Here is an 11963-nt window from a genome sequence, read left to right as displayed (position 1 = left end):
GGAATTTTAGACGTCCTAGGGCACATTAAAACTTTAAGCTCTAATACCAAGTTTGTAATGTCCCGATATTACACCCTAGGATCCACACAGTGCTTATAGTCCCAGGAGACCACAAGCTAACCCATGAGTTGGTACCTGCTGTAAGCACTGAACAAAACTGATGAAAAATAGAACATGTGCAAAATTTAACTAAAATGTCATAAGGTTTTAAAAATGTAATCTATACTGAATCATGAAGTTAACATTTGAAAACATACTGAAAAGCTAACTAACTATCTGTGCTACTTTGAAAACCTCTAACTGAATAATTGAGGAGTTGATGGGAAAAGCCCCCAACTAACTCCGACTGTCTGCTAAAATTGTGATAAACTGGAATAACATAAATGGTCTTGGAAATAAGAAGACTCACCACTACTGCTACCACTAGTGCACTAGGATATCTAGGTATGGTCGGGAACCTGAGCATCTGAACCTATGATATAAAGCATCATAATGCAAGAAATGGGTATGCAATTAGTACTTTGAATATACTGGTATGGTAAACGATGTAGGCTGATATGCATGGTTTCATGAACATGAATAACAAATGTCTTAATATATATATATATATATATATATATATATCATGAAGTACTGAATAAAGTGCATGAAATCTTTAGATACTGAGGATACGTGAAATTGCTAAATACTGAGGATGCATGACAAAGCATATAACATGTTCTGAATAAAATCTGTAAATACCAAGATACGGATATCTAATAACTGAATAATTAATAAACTATACGCTATGGTCAAGAAAAATTGAACTGAGTTTTAAATTGAATACTGGAACTGAAACTGTGGGAGGTATCATCTAACCGACATGCCCCGCTCTGAACTGATTGGGGTCTAACATATAACCTAGTTGGAAGGGTTCTATGTAAGACCCTGCAAAATCCTTACCTCAACTAAGTCTTTTAAGCTTGCTAAGGGCTCCCCAGACTTAGAAAACTCTAGTTAAGTATTCAGACTTAGTACTATTTTGGCCTTCATAAGTTGGCAACTCTATTTCACGACTCTTATGACCTTAAAGTATCGATCTTTTGATTGATTAATGATCAGGAATGTCAGTTGGTGTCCCCAGAAATTTTTAGATTTTTCAAACCTCGTTTAGACCATGTTCAAGTAACCAAAATAGTGAGTCGACGCGATCTTGATGCATCGCGTCATCTATCACATCGACAGATAATTTTTCCCTCAGCTTAATGAAAATTCTAGTGAACGAATGCAAACTCGATGCGGCGCATTGGCCATCCCATCAATGCCAACAACATAGTGCATCGATCTATGCCTTGACAGTTTAATTTTTAATCATTAAAAAGTCACATCCTTAGGGGTATTTGGGTCTTTTTCCACATCCTTCAGCCCCTAGAAACATAAAATTTAGCCTTCTATTTACAACATACACTCATTATTTCACAAATTGCTCAAGAACAAAAACCCTAGGTGATTGAATTTCAAATTCAAGGCTCAAGATTCCACATTTAATCTTCAAGAATTTATCAACCAAGGTATGTCAAGTGTTCATCCAAGGGTTTTGTCCACCCTTAGAGTCCAAGAAACTCTTTTAAACTTCAAGTAACTTGATTTCATACTTTTCATGATTTGGATTCAAGTGTATTCATGATTATAATGTTGATGGGATTTCTATTCCTTTATTAAGTGCAAGATTTATGTAAAAACGACCATTATGTATGTAGTATCATGTGAATTCATGTTAAAGCATCAAAATTATGATGCTCATGTATTGATTAGTACTATGTGCATATACAATCCCTTCCAAATATTTGTGTTCATGAGAATTAACTAATGAAATTATATCATGTTAGCATGTATTCAAGTTCATGTCAAGCAAGTGTTTGCTAGAATGTCTCAATGAATGAATGATGATCAAGTAGTTAATTATCATGTTTCAAGAAATGTGTCATGTCTTATAATTTATGCTATCGAGTCCTAGGGGTATTTAATACCCAATAATTTAGTTGATTACCTAGAGCCATGGTCATCTTTCACCTCCCTCTCCCATGCTGGCCTAGCTACATGTCTTTCTAACCCAGTGGCCAATACCGCTGCAGCCAGGATTTGAAATTTCACCTGAATGAACCCTCTATCTTTTACTGGGTCTAACTCAGATGGGGACCCTCAGGAATTTCTTGATCAGGTGAAGAAAGTTACAAATATAATAGGGGTGACAACTAGTAAGAGTGTCAAGTTAGCCACATATCATTTATAGGATGTGGAACACTCAAGGTTTAAATAGTTGAAAGCAGAAAGGGTCGCAGATACAGGGTCTATAGAATGGGAGGAGTTTGTTGTTGCTTTTATGGATAGGTTCTTATCACTAGAGTTAAGGGAAGCAAAGGTTTTGGAGTTTATAAATCTAAAGAAGGGTAACATGATGGTACAAGATTATTCTCTTAAGTTTACTCAATTAGCCAGATACGCTACTCATGTGGTAGTAGATAGCATATCTAAGATGAGTAGGTTTGTGTCTAGCGTGTCTAATAGTATGGTCAACGAGTATAGGACCACAATGTTGATTAAGGATATGGACATATCCAGGATCATGGTCCATGCTCAGCAGATTGAGGAGACTAATAATAAAGAGAGAGAGGGAGAACAAGAGAGCAAGAATAGGTAGTTTCAACTTTGCTCAGCCTAAGTCAGAGCGTGAGAATCTTTCTCAATTCCACCCAAAATCCTCAGGTCCAACTCCGTCCTTAGCCAGTGCTCCTGTGCTGAAATTCAGAGATGACAAAAAAGATAGGGCATAAGGCCCTAAACCCCAGGGTAGTGTTAGTAGTGCCCGAACCAATCCCCTTTATCAAAAGTGTGGCAAAAATCACCAGGGTATCTAAAGGGTTGGTAGCGATGTGTGTTTTGGATGTGGAAAGCAAGATCACAAGGTCAGATAGTGTCCTTAGATAGGTTCTTAGAGTCAGCATAACCATCCCCTATCTCAACTTGGTCACTTGAATCAGCAGGGTGTCACATCCAGTGGCAGTGCACAAATAGACTCTACGTACTTTAGTCCCGATAGGATCAGGAAAGTTCTCCTGATGTGGTCACTGGTATATTATAATTTTATCATTTGTATATTTAGGTCTTGCTACACCTAGGAGCTTCTTCGTCCTTTATTACTCCTTATATAGCTGTTGACTTTGGAGTCAGTCTCGCAATCCTAGTAGAGCCTTTTTCAGCCTTTACCCCAGTGGGTAAATCTATCATAGCCCGATGGGTTTACATGAATTTTCCGGTTATGATATCTCAGAAAGTCACTTCAGTAGACTTAGTCGAATTAGAGATGACTGATTTTGATGTCAGTCTCTTTATGGATTGGCTTCATTCCTGCTATGCCTTAGTCGACTACAGAAATAGAATTGTCCAGTTTTAGTTTCCAAATGAGCTCATCCTAGAATGGAGGGGTAGTACTTTAGCACTTAGGGGTCATCTTGTTTCTTACCTTCGAGCGAGAAAAATGATATCTAAGGGATGTGTCTACCATCTCGTTCGAGTCTAGGACTCTTATTTAGAAATCTCTACTCTTGAATCAGTGTAATTAGCATGTGAATTCCCAGATGTGTTTCCCAAAGATCTTCCTGGAGTTCCTCCCAAAAGGGAAATTGACTTTAGAATAGACCTTCTTCCAGATACTTAGCCCATATCTATTCTACCATATAGAATGACACCTGCAGAACTCAAAGAATTAAAAGAATATTTGAAATATCTCCTAGATAAGGGATTCATCAGACCCAGTGTGTCCCCGTGGGGTGCCCCAGTTTTATTCGTATGTAAGAAAGATGGTTCTCTCAGAATGTGTATTGATTATCATCATCTAAATAAAGTCATGGTCAAGAAAAAGTATCCCTTTCCCAGAATCGATGAACTATTTGATCAACTTTAGGGTGCCAATTACTTCTCCAAGATAAACCTCAGATCGGGCTATCATCAGCTCAGAGTCAGTGAATATGACATCCTAAAAATAGCCTTTAGAACTCAGTATGGTCACTTCGAATTCTTACTCATGTTCTTTGGTCTTACCAACTCCCCAAAAGCTTTCATGGACTTGATGAATCATATTTTTAAGAAGAACTTGGACATATTTGTCATAGTCATGATCATGCAGACCATCTCAGAATAGTATTGCAGACTCTTAGAACCAATCAACTATTTGCCAAATTTAGTAAGTGTGAATTTTGTCTAAGTTCATTAGCCTTACTTGGCTATATCATTTCAGGTGATGGCATTAAAGTTGATCCCCAAAAAATCATAGTAGTGAGAAACTGGTCTAAACCTATCTCTCCATCAGATATCAGGAGTTTCTTCGGCTTGGCTGGCTATTACCGATGATTTATTGAGGTATTCTTAATCTATTGCATCCCTTATGTCCAGAATAACTCAGAAGAAAGTTAAATTCCAATAGTTCGATTCTTGTGAAAAGGGTTTTTAGGAATTTAAGACTCGACTCACTATAGCTCTAATTTTGACCCTACCAGATGGTTCAAATGGGTTTATCGTATATTGTGATGCCTCTAGAGTTGGTTTGGGGTGTTTTTTGATGTAGATAGATAAGGTCATAGCCTACACCTCTAGACAGCTTAAGCCTCATGAAAATAACTATCCTACTCATGATATTGAGTTAGCAGCAGTAGTATTTGCCTTAAATATTTGGAAGCACTATTTGTATGGTGTGCACATTGATGTGTTCACACACCATAAGAGCTTGCAGTATGTGTTCTCTCATAAAGACCTAAGCCTCCATCAGAGAAGGTGGTTGGAGTTTTTGAAAGACTATGATATGAGCGTTACATATCATTTGGATAAAGCTAATATAGTGGTTGATGCCCTCATTAGGATATGTATGGGTAGTGTTTCTCATGTGGAGAATGGTAAGAAGAAGTTAGCTTAGGAAGTTCATCAGCTTTCTTGAATAGGTGTTCACTTAGTCGATTCATTAGAAGGTAGTATATGGGTGCAGAGTAGTTCAGAATCATCCCTAGTTTTTGAGGTGAATGAAAAGTAGGGTAGGGATCCCAGTCTAGCTAATTTAAAGTAATCAGTTAGAGATTAGAAGGTAGAGGTTTTTTCCCAAGGGGAAGATGGTGTGTTGCGCTGCCAGGGTTAGCTATATGTGCCAAGTGTAAATAATTTGAGATAGTGAATTCTTAAAGAAGCGCATGGTGCGTGCTACACTATTCATCCAGGGGCTACTAAGATGTACCTTGAGTTACGATGGACCTATTGGTGGAATGGGATGAAGAGACACATTGTAGATTTTATGGCTAAGTGCTCAACATATCAGTAGATTAAGATCAAGCATCAGAAGACAAGTGGGTCCATACAGGAGTTTAGTATTCCCACTTTGAAATGGGGAGAAGTGAACATGGACTTTGTGATGGGTTTGCCTCGTACTCATTGTCAGCATAATTCAGTTTGGGTCATTGAAGATAGAATGACCAAATCAGCTTATTTCCTACCATTCCATACCTCTTATTCAGCTAAGGAATACGCTTAACTCTATATTAAGGAGTTGGTCAGATTGCATGGTGTTCCATTGTCCATTATCTCAGATAGAGGTACCTAGTTCACCACTCATTTCTGGAATGCATTCCAAAAGTGTCTTTGTACCCGAGTTTACATCAGATGGTCAAGCAGAAAAGACCATTTAGACTTTAGAAGATATGTTGCGAGCCTGTGTGATAGACTTTAAAGGTTGTTGGGATAACTACTTTCCTTTGATTGAATTCACATATAACGACAACTATCATTCCATTATTTAGATGGCTCCATTTGAGGCGTTTTATGAAAGGAGGTGTAGATCTCCTATTGGTTGGTTTGAAGTGGGTAAGGCTATAGTGTTAAGGCCTAAATTAGTATTTGATACCTTAGAAAAAGTTTAGTTGATCATGGAAAGGCTTAAGATAGCTCAGAACCAACTGAAATCGTACGCAGATGTACGCAGAAAGGATCTCGAGTTTAAGATTGGTGATTTTGTGTATTTGAAAATTTCTCCTATGAAAGAGTGAAGAGGTTTGGCAAGAAAGGGAAACTCAGTCCCCGATATGTCGATCCTTACTGAATTCTCAGTCATTTCAGAAAGGTAGCTTATGATCTTGAGTTGCCTTCAGACTTATCTTCAGTGTATTTAGTGTTCCATCTCTTCTTTCTTAAGAAATGCATAGGTGACCCAATAGTCGTAGTCCCTATAGAGGCATAGATATTCAGAAGAGTCTCTCTTATGAAGAGATTCCAATCGAAATCCTTTATTATCAGATTCACAGACTGAGGAACAAAGAAGTCCCTCTAGTCAAAGTACTTTAGCGGAATCAGTCCGTTGAGGGAGCTACTTGGGAAGCAGAAGAACACATGTGAAGCAAGTATCCTTACCTCTTATCCGCAAGCTCAGACTCAGTCCATGGTAATAATTTTCCTTGAATTACTTAGTCTCATGTTTAGGTATAGCTACCAACTTGGTATCAATTGACGTTGTATACTCAGTCATGCATTCACGAATCAGTTTAGTCATGTACCCATGTAGCAGACAGGCATGTCTAGTATATAAGCTCAGCTTATCAGTAATCCCAATCATGCATTCATGAATCATTTTAGGTTATGTACTCATGCATCAAATATGCATGTTCAGTATGTTAATTAAGTATATCAGAAATTTCAGTGATGAAATCATGCTTCAGTTGTGCATGTCTAGTGTTAAAATCTAGTCTATCAATACTCTCAGTTTAATCAGTCGCATTTGAGGATGAATGTTCCCAAAGGGGAGATAATGTAAGACCCCACAAAATCCTAAGCTCAACTCAGTCTTTTAAGCTTGCTAAGGGGTCCCGAGACTTAGAAAATTCTAGCTAAGTATTTAGACTTAGTACTATTTTGGCCTTCGTAAGTTGGCAACTCTATTTCATGACTCTTATGACCTTAAAGTATCGATCTCTAGATTGATTCATGATTAGTAATGTCAGTAGCCGTCCCCGAACAAGTTTTGAAATTTTTAGACCTCGTTTAAACCATGTTCAAGTGACCAAAATAGTGAGTCGACACGATCTCGATGCGTTGCGTCGTCCATCGCGTCGATAGATAATTTTTGCCTCAGCTCGATGCAAATTCTAGTGAACCGATGCAGACTCGATGTAGCGCATTAGCCATCATGTCGATGCCAATGACACGGTGCGTTGATCTATGCATCGACAGTTCAGTTTTCAGTCATTAAAATGCCACGTCCTTAGGGGTACTTGGGTCTTTTCTCACATCCTTCAGCCCCCAAAAACATGAAATTTAGCCTTTTATTTACAACATACACTCATTATTTTACAAATTGCTTAAGAACGAAAACCCTAGGTGATTGAATTTCAAATTCAATGCTCAAGAGTCCACCATTAATCTTCAAGAATTTAGCAACCAAGGTATGTCGAGTGTTCATCCAAGGGTTCCTTCCACCCTTGGAGTCCAAGAAACTCTTTTAAACTCTAAGCGACTTGATTTTATTCTTTCCTATATTTGGATTGAAGTGTATTCATGATTATAATGTTGATTGGATTTCTATTGCATGATTAAGTGCAAGATTTATGTAAAAACATCTATTATGTATGTAGTATCATGTGAATTCATGTTAAAACCTTGAAATTGTGATGATCATGTGTTGATTAGTATTATGGGCATATACAATGCCTTCCAAGTGTTTAATGAGTTGTTCATGAGAATTAAATAATGAAATTATATCATGTTAGCATGTATTCAAGTATTTAAGTTCATGTCATGCAAGTGTTTGGTAGAATATCCCAATGAATGAATGATGATCAAGTAGTTAATTATCATGTTTCAAGAATTGTGCCATGTCTAATAATTTATGCTATCGAGTCCTGGGGGCATTTATTACCCGATAATTCAGTGATTACCTAGAGCCATGGTCAATCTTAGGATAGTTTCAATCATGTCACGATCAGTAGTACTCATAGTCAGTCACAGAACTCAGGAAAAACTCTGTAAACTCAGTATTAGTCCAGTCCAGTTCAGTATTCAGTTCAGACCTCAGTAAATTCAGCCAGTTTACAGAATTCAGTAGTATTCTTTCAGTTAACGAAACTTAGTGAACGTAGTTCAATTTAGTTAGATAGTATAATCAATAACAGTTCAGTCAAGCCTACTATGAACTAGAAATCAGTTCAGTGTCTATTCAATAGGGAGTAGGATTCAGCACCGAGCTAGCCCAGGGATGGGGGAATTCCTGCCAGCAGAGGGTTTATCCCTTAGTAGAAATCCCTGTGTTATAGAACTACATAGCCAGTGTAGATTGATATATTTTCTTACTAGATATTATGAGGGTTGATATATCTTATTTGAGTTTTCCTGCCAATGAGGATTGACGAAAAAGCTTCCTACCAGAGAGGGTTAACTCATAGCTTGTCTTTACCCGTGGCACAATATTGATAACCTTACAACTAGGGTTATAGGTTGGACCCCAATCTATTCAGAAAGGGGCATGTCGGTTAGATAATTACCTCCCACAATCTTAGTTTCAGTTCCAGTCTTAGAACAGAACTCAGTACAGTTCTATAAAAATCTGGACTATCAGTTATAGTCACTCAGTTCAGTATGGAACTCAGTATAGTTCCATAGGATCAAGACTGTAAGATATAGTCACTCAGTTATTAGCTACACAGTATCAGTAAACTTAGAGATCAATAATTCAGAACTCAGTATCCAGTGTTATCACAATCTCAGTTACAATTTATGTATTCACAAATGTACTCTTATTCAGTTATATTCATGTAATTCAGTCAGTTTTGTTCATCCATATGAACCCATGCATTTTAGCCTACCTCACTTTGCATACCATTACATTCAAAGTACTAACACATACCTTTCTTCTGCGGTATGATGTTTTATATCATAGGTTCATATGCGCGGGTTCCCAATCATACTTAGCAGTTTAAATATTCAGCTGACAGAGTTAGTGGTGAGTCCTCTTAGTTTGAGAAAATGATGATTATTTCAGTAGTTCATCTTATTTCATTAGTTCAAAGTTAGTTGGGGACTTGTTGCATCAACTCCTTATTTCAGATAGTGTAGAGGCTTTTTCAGAGTATTTTTAGAGAAATGTATCAGATTTGGTATTTGTTATACCGTATTCAGTTTTATTATAGTATTGAATCTTATGGTATGTTTTCCACCTAATTTCCGCATATTTGTAGTATTACTATTTAGTTATTTCAGTTGGTACCAATCACGGGTTAGCTTGTGGTCCTTTGGAATTATAAGCACTGTGTAGCGTCCAGGAGATAGACTCGGGGCGTTACATGATAGTACCATTCCACAGGTACTAAAAATGGCTATGGAGTTCTTCCTAACTAATGGGTGACCCCTAAGATCAGTCCTAAACTGGCGGGTGATCCTTGACAGCTTCAGACCTAGATAACGGGTGGCTTCTCATAGCCTATGCTGAATACATAGTTTTGGAAATTAGGAATTGCTTCTAAGGACCCAGTCCTAACTGACGGGTGATCCCCCATCCCTAGTCTCACTCAGTGCTAAATCCTACTCCCAATCAAACTGACACTGATTACGGGACTGAGCTAAGCTTAACTGAAGAGGGAATTGACTCGGATTATTAAACGGGTCTAAGTTTGACAAATATGATAACGGACTGAACTGATAGTGGAAAAAAATTAAACTACCCCTGAAATAAATTAAAAATTTTGTCATTAAAAATATCAATTTTGGCAATCACCGCGATGTGATGCCATTGCAATGAGCCACTGGAATTTCACTATAGGTGTAGTCTAAGGACGAGTGCGAAATTACACTTTGGCGGGACGTGGTGCTATCACGTTGCGTGACTATAAAAGAAAGAGTACGAACTGGCATATTTCCATGACGTGATACTTATCGCGGTGTTTCACTAGAAACTGATGAATGTCAGTTTGCCTGTCATCACGATGCGATATCATCACGGTTGCCCACTGTCTGTAACAAAAATTGCCATAACTTCTTACCCAGTTATCGAATTAAGGATAAATTGATGTCGTTGGAAAGCTAATTCAATTTCCTACTATTTGGTGTTCTTGAGATAGAAAGTTCTAAGTCGAGCAAAAGATATGCTCGTATGGTGTTGACTAAGGCAACATTCTCATCAAAAACTCAATCAGTAAGGATTGTTTTGATTCGTCTATTAGCTAAGAGTTACTTGAGGCCTTAATATACATCAAACTCACTCATAAACTATTAAAGCACTAAAAATTTATTTCACATGAGCTTGAAACACTGTCCTAATATTGGTCTGGATTCTCGGGGTATTACAGTGACATCTTTACAACTTGAGATAATATCTCATCAAAATCAACTCCCTTTTTATGGTTAAATCTCTTTACAAAAAATATAGCCTTGTACCATGGAACTGGCTTACAATCTTCATGTTTCACCCAAAAACCCACCTATTTTTCAAAGTTTTTTTTATCTATAGGTAGCTTAGCCAAATCAAAGGTATGATTATCACGCAAAGATTTAATATCATCTTCCATATAATCAAACCACTTTTCTTTTTCTTCACTTTCCATAGCCACATCAAGACTCTAAAGTTCTTCCCCGAGTCAATAGTACATACTCACCAGGAGAATACAAAGACGAAGGTATTCTTTCTCTAGTAGATCGTCTGATAGAACTCTCTAGAGAATCAACAACTAGTTGCTGATCAACCATATCAACTTCCATAGGAGAATCAACAACGTCATGTTGGTCATTCTGAATATGATCACTATCTTCATTATCAACTTAATTTTCTGTAATACCTCGAGAAATTTTTTGATGAAATTTTGTGCATAAACATGTTGGATTCAATCTTCTAGAATGAATTATAAATCTTTTTGTGTGGAATGTATTAGATTATGACCCACCATTACATAGAGTATCGAGTAAGATTTCCAAAGATATATGGATCATCCAAAACGGACACCCGAGCGATGAGTTATGAACATTTCGATCGAATCGTGAATAGTAGTGAACAGTAAAACGTGCAGGAAAAAGTACTGAAGCCTGGCGTATTTTTTCTCCAACTTTAAACAACCATAACTCCTTCTACATAATGATCTGGTTAATTTACCATATATCAACGGAAATCTCTGCGAGTCCTCTTTCCAATGAAATTAGTTTCATCCAATTTATCTATCAGAGCAAAAAGTTATAGTTGATCTACTTCAGCCTATCAAAAGCGAATTTTCAGGTCAACTTCAAATGATCATAACTCCTTGTACACAATAATCTGGGTGAGATAATATATATCAACGGAAAGATATGAGAGTCCGCTTTCTAATGAAATTAGTTTCATCCAATTTGGATAACGGAGTAAAATGTTATGGTTGATCTACTTCAGACTACCAAAACAGTCCACCAAAGGATAGATTCGAGAATTATTTAATTTTTAGGGGCGTTTTGGTCATTCCTCCTCACCCAAAATCCTTTCAAACCCTATATTAAAGCCTATTAGAAGCATTATATGTTATATTTCATCAAATTCCTTCGAAAAGAAAACTCTAAGCTCCTACATCCAGCTTCAAGAACCTCCAAAGTTCACCATTAATTCTGCAAATTTATTCAAGATTCCAAGTTTCTAGTTCAAGAACTTCAAGAACCTCCAAAGTTCACCATTAATTCTGCAAATTTATTTAAGATTCCAAGTTCCTAGTTCAAGAACTCCAAGAACCATCACTCAAAGGCACGATTAACATCTCAAAAACGAGTATCGATCTAAAGTTCATCATTCAAGGTATGTGGGGTTTTTCAACAAGAACTCTCTTTCGTTCTTGTGCCCAAAAGTAATTTTCTTTACAAAGGCATGATTTTTATTTAATTTTTTATGAATTTGAAGCATGAACCCATATCTTATGATGATTATTATGAAATCTTGATGTTTATGATTT

Source organism: Capsicum annuum, chromosome 10 (assembly GCF_002878395.1).
Source record: "Capsicum annuum cultivar UCD-10X-F1 chromosome 10, UCD10Xv1.1, whole genome shotgun sequence".
In the NCBI taxonomy this organism is placed as follows: Eukaryota; Viridiplantae; Streptophyta; class Magnoliopsida; order Solanales; family Solanaceae; genus Capsicum; species Capsicum annuum.
The sequence above is the reverse complement of the archived record's forward strand: the minus strand, read 5'-3'. Positions refer to the sequence as shown.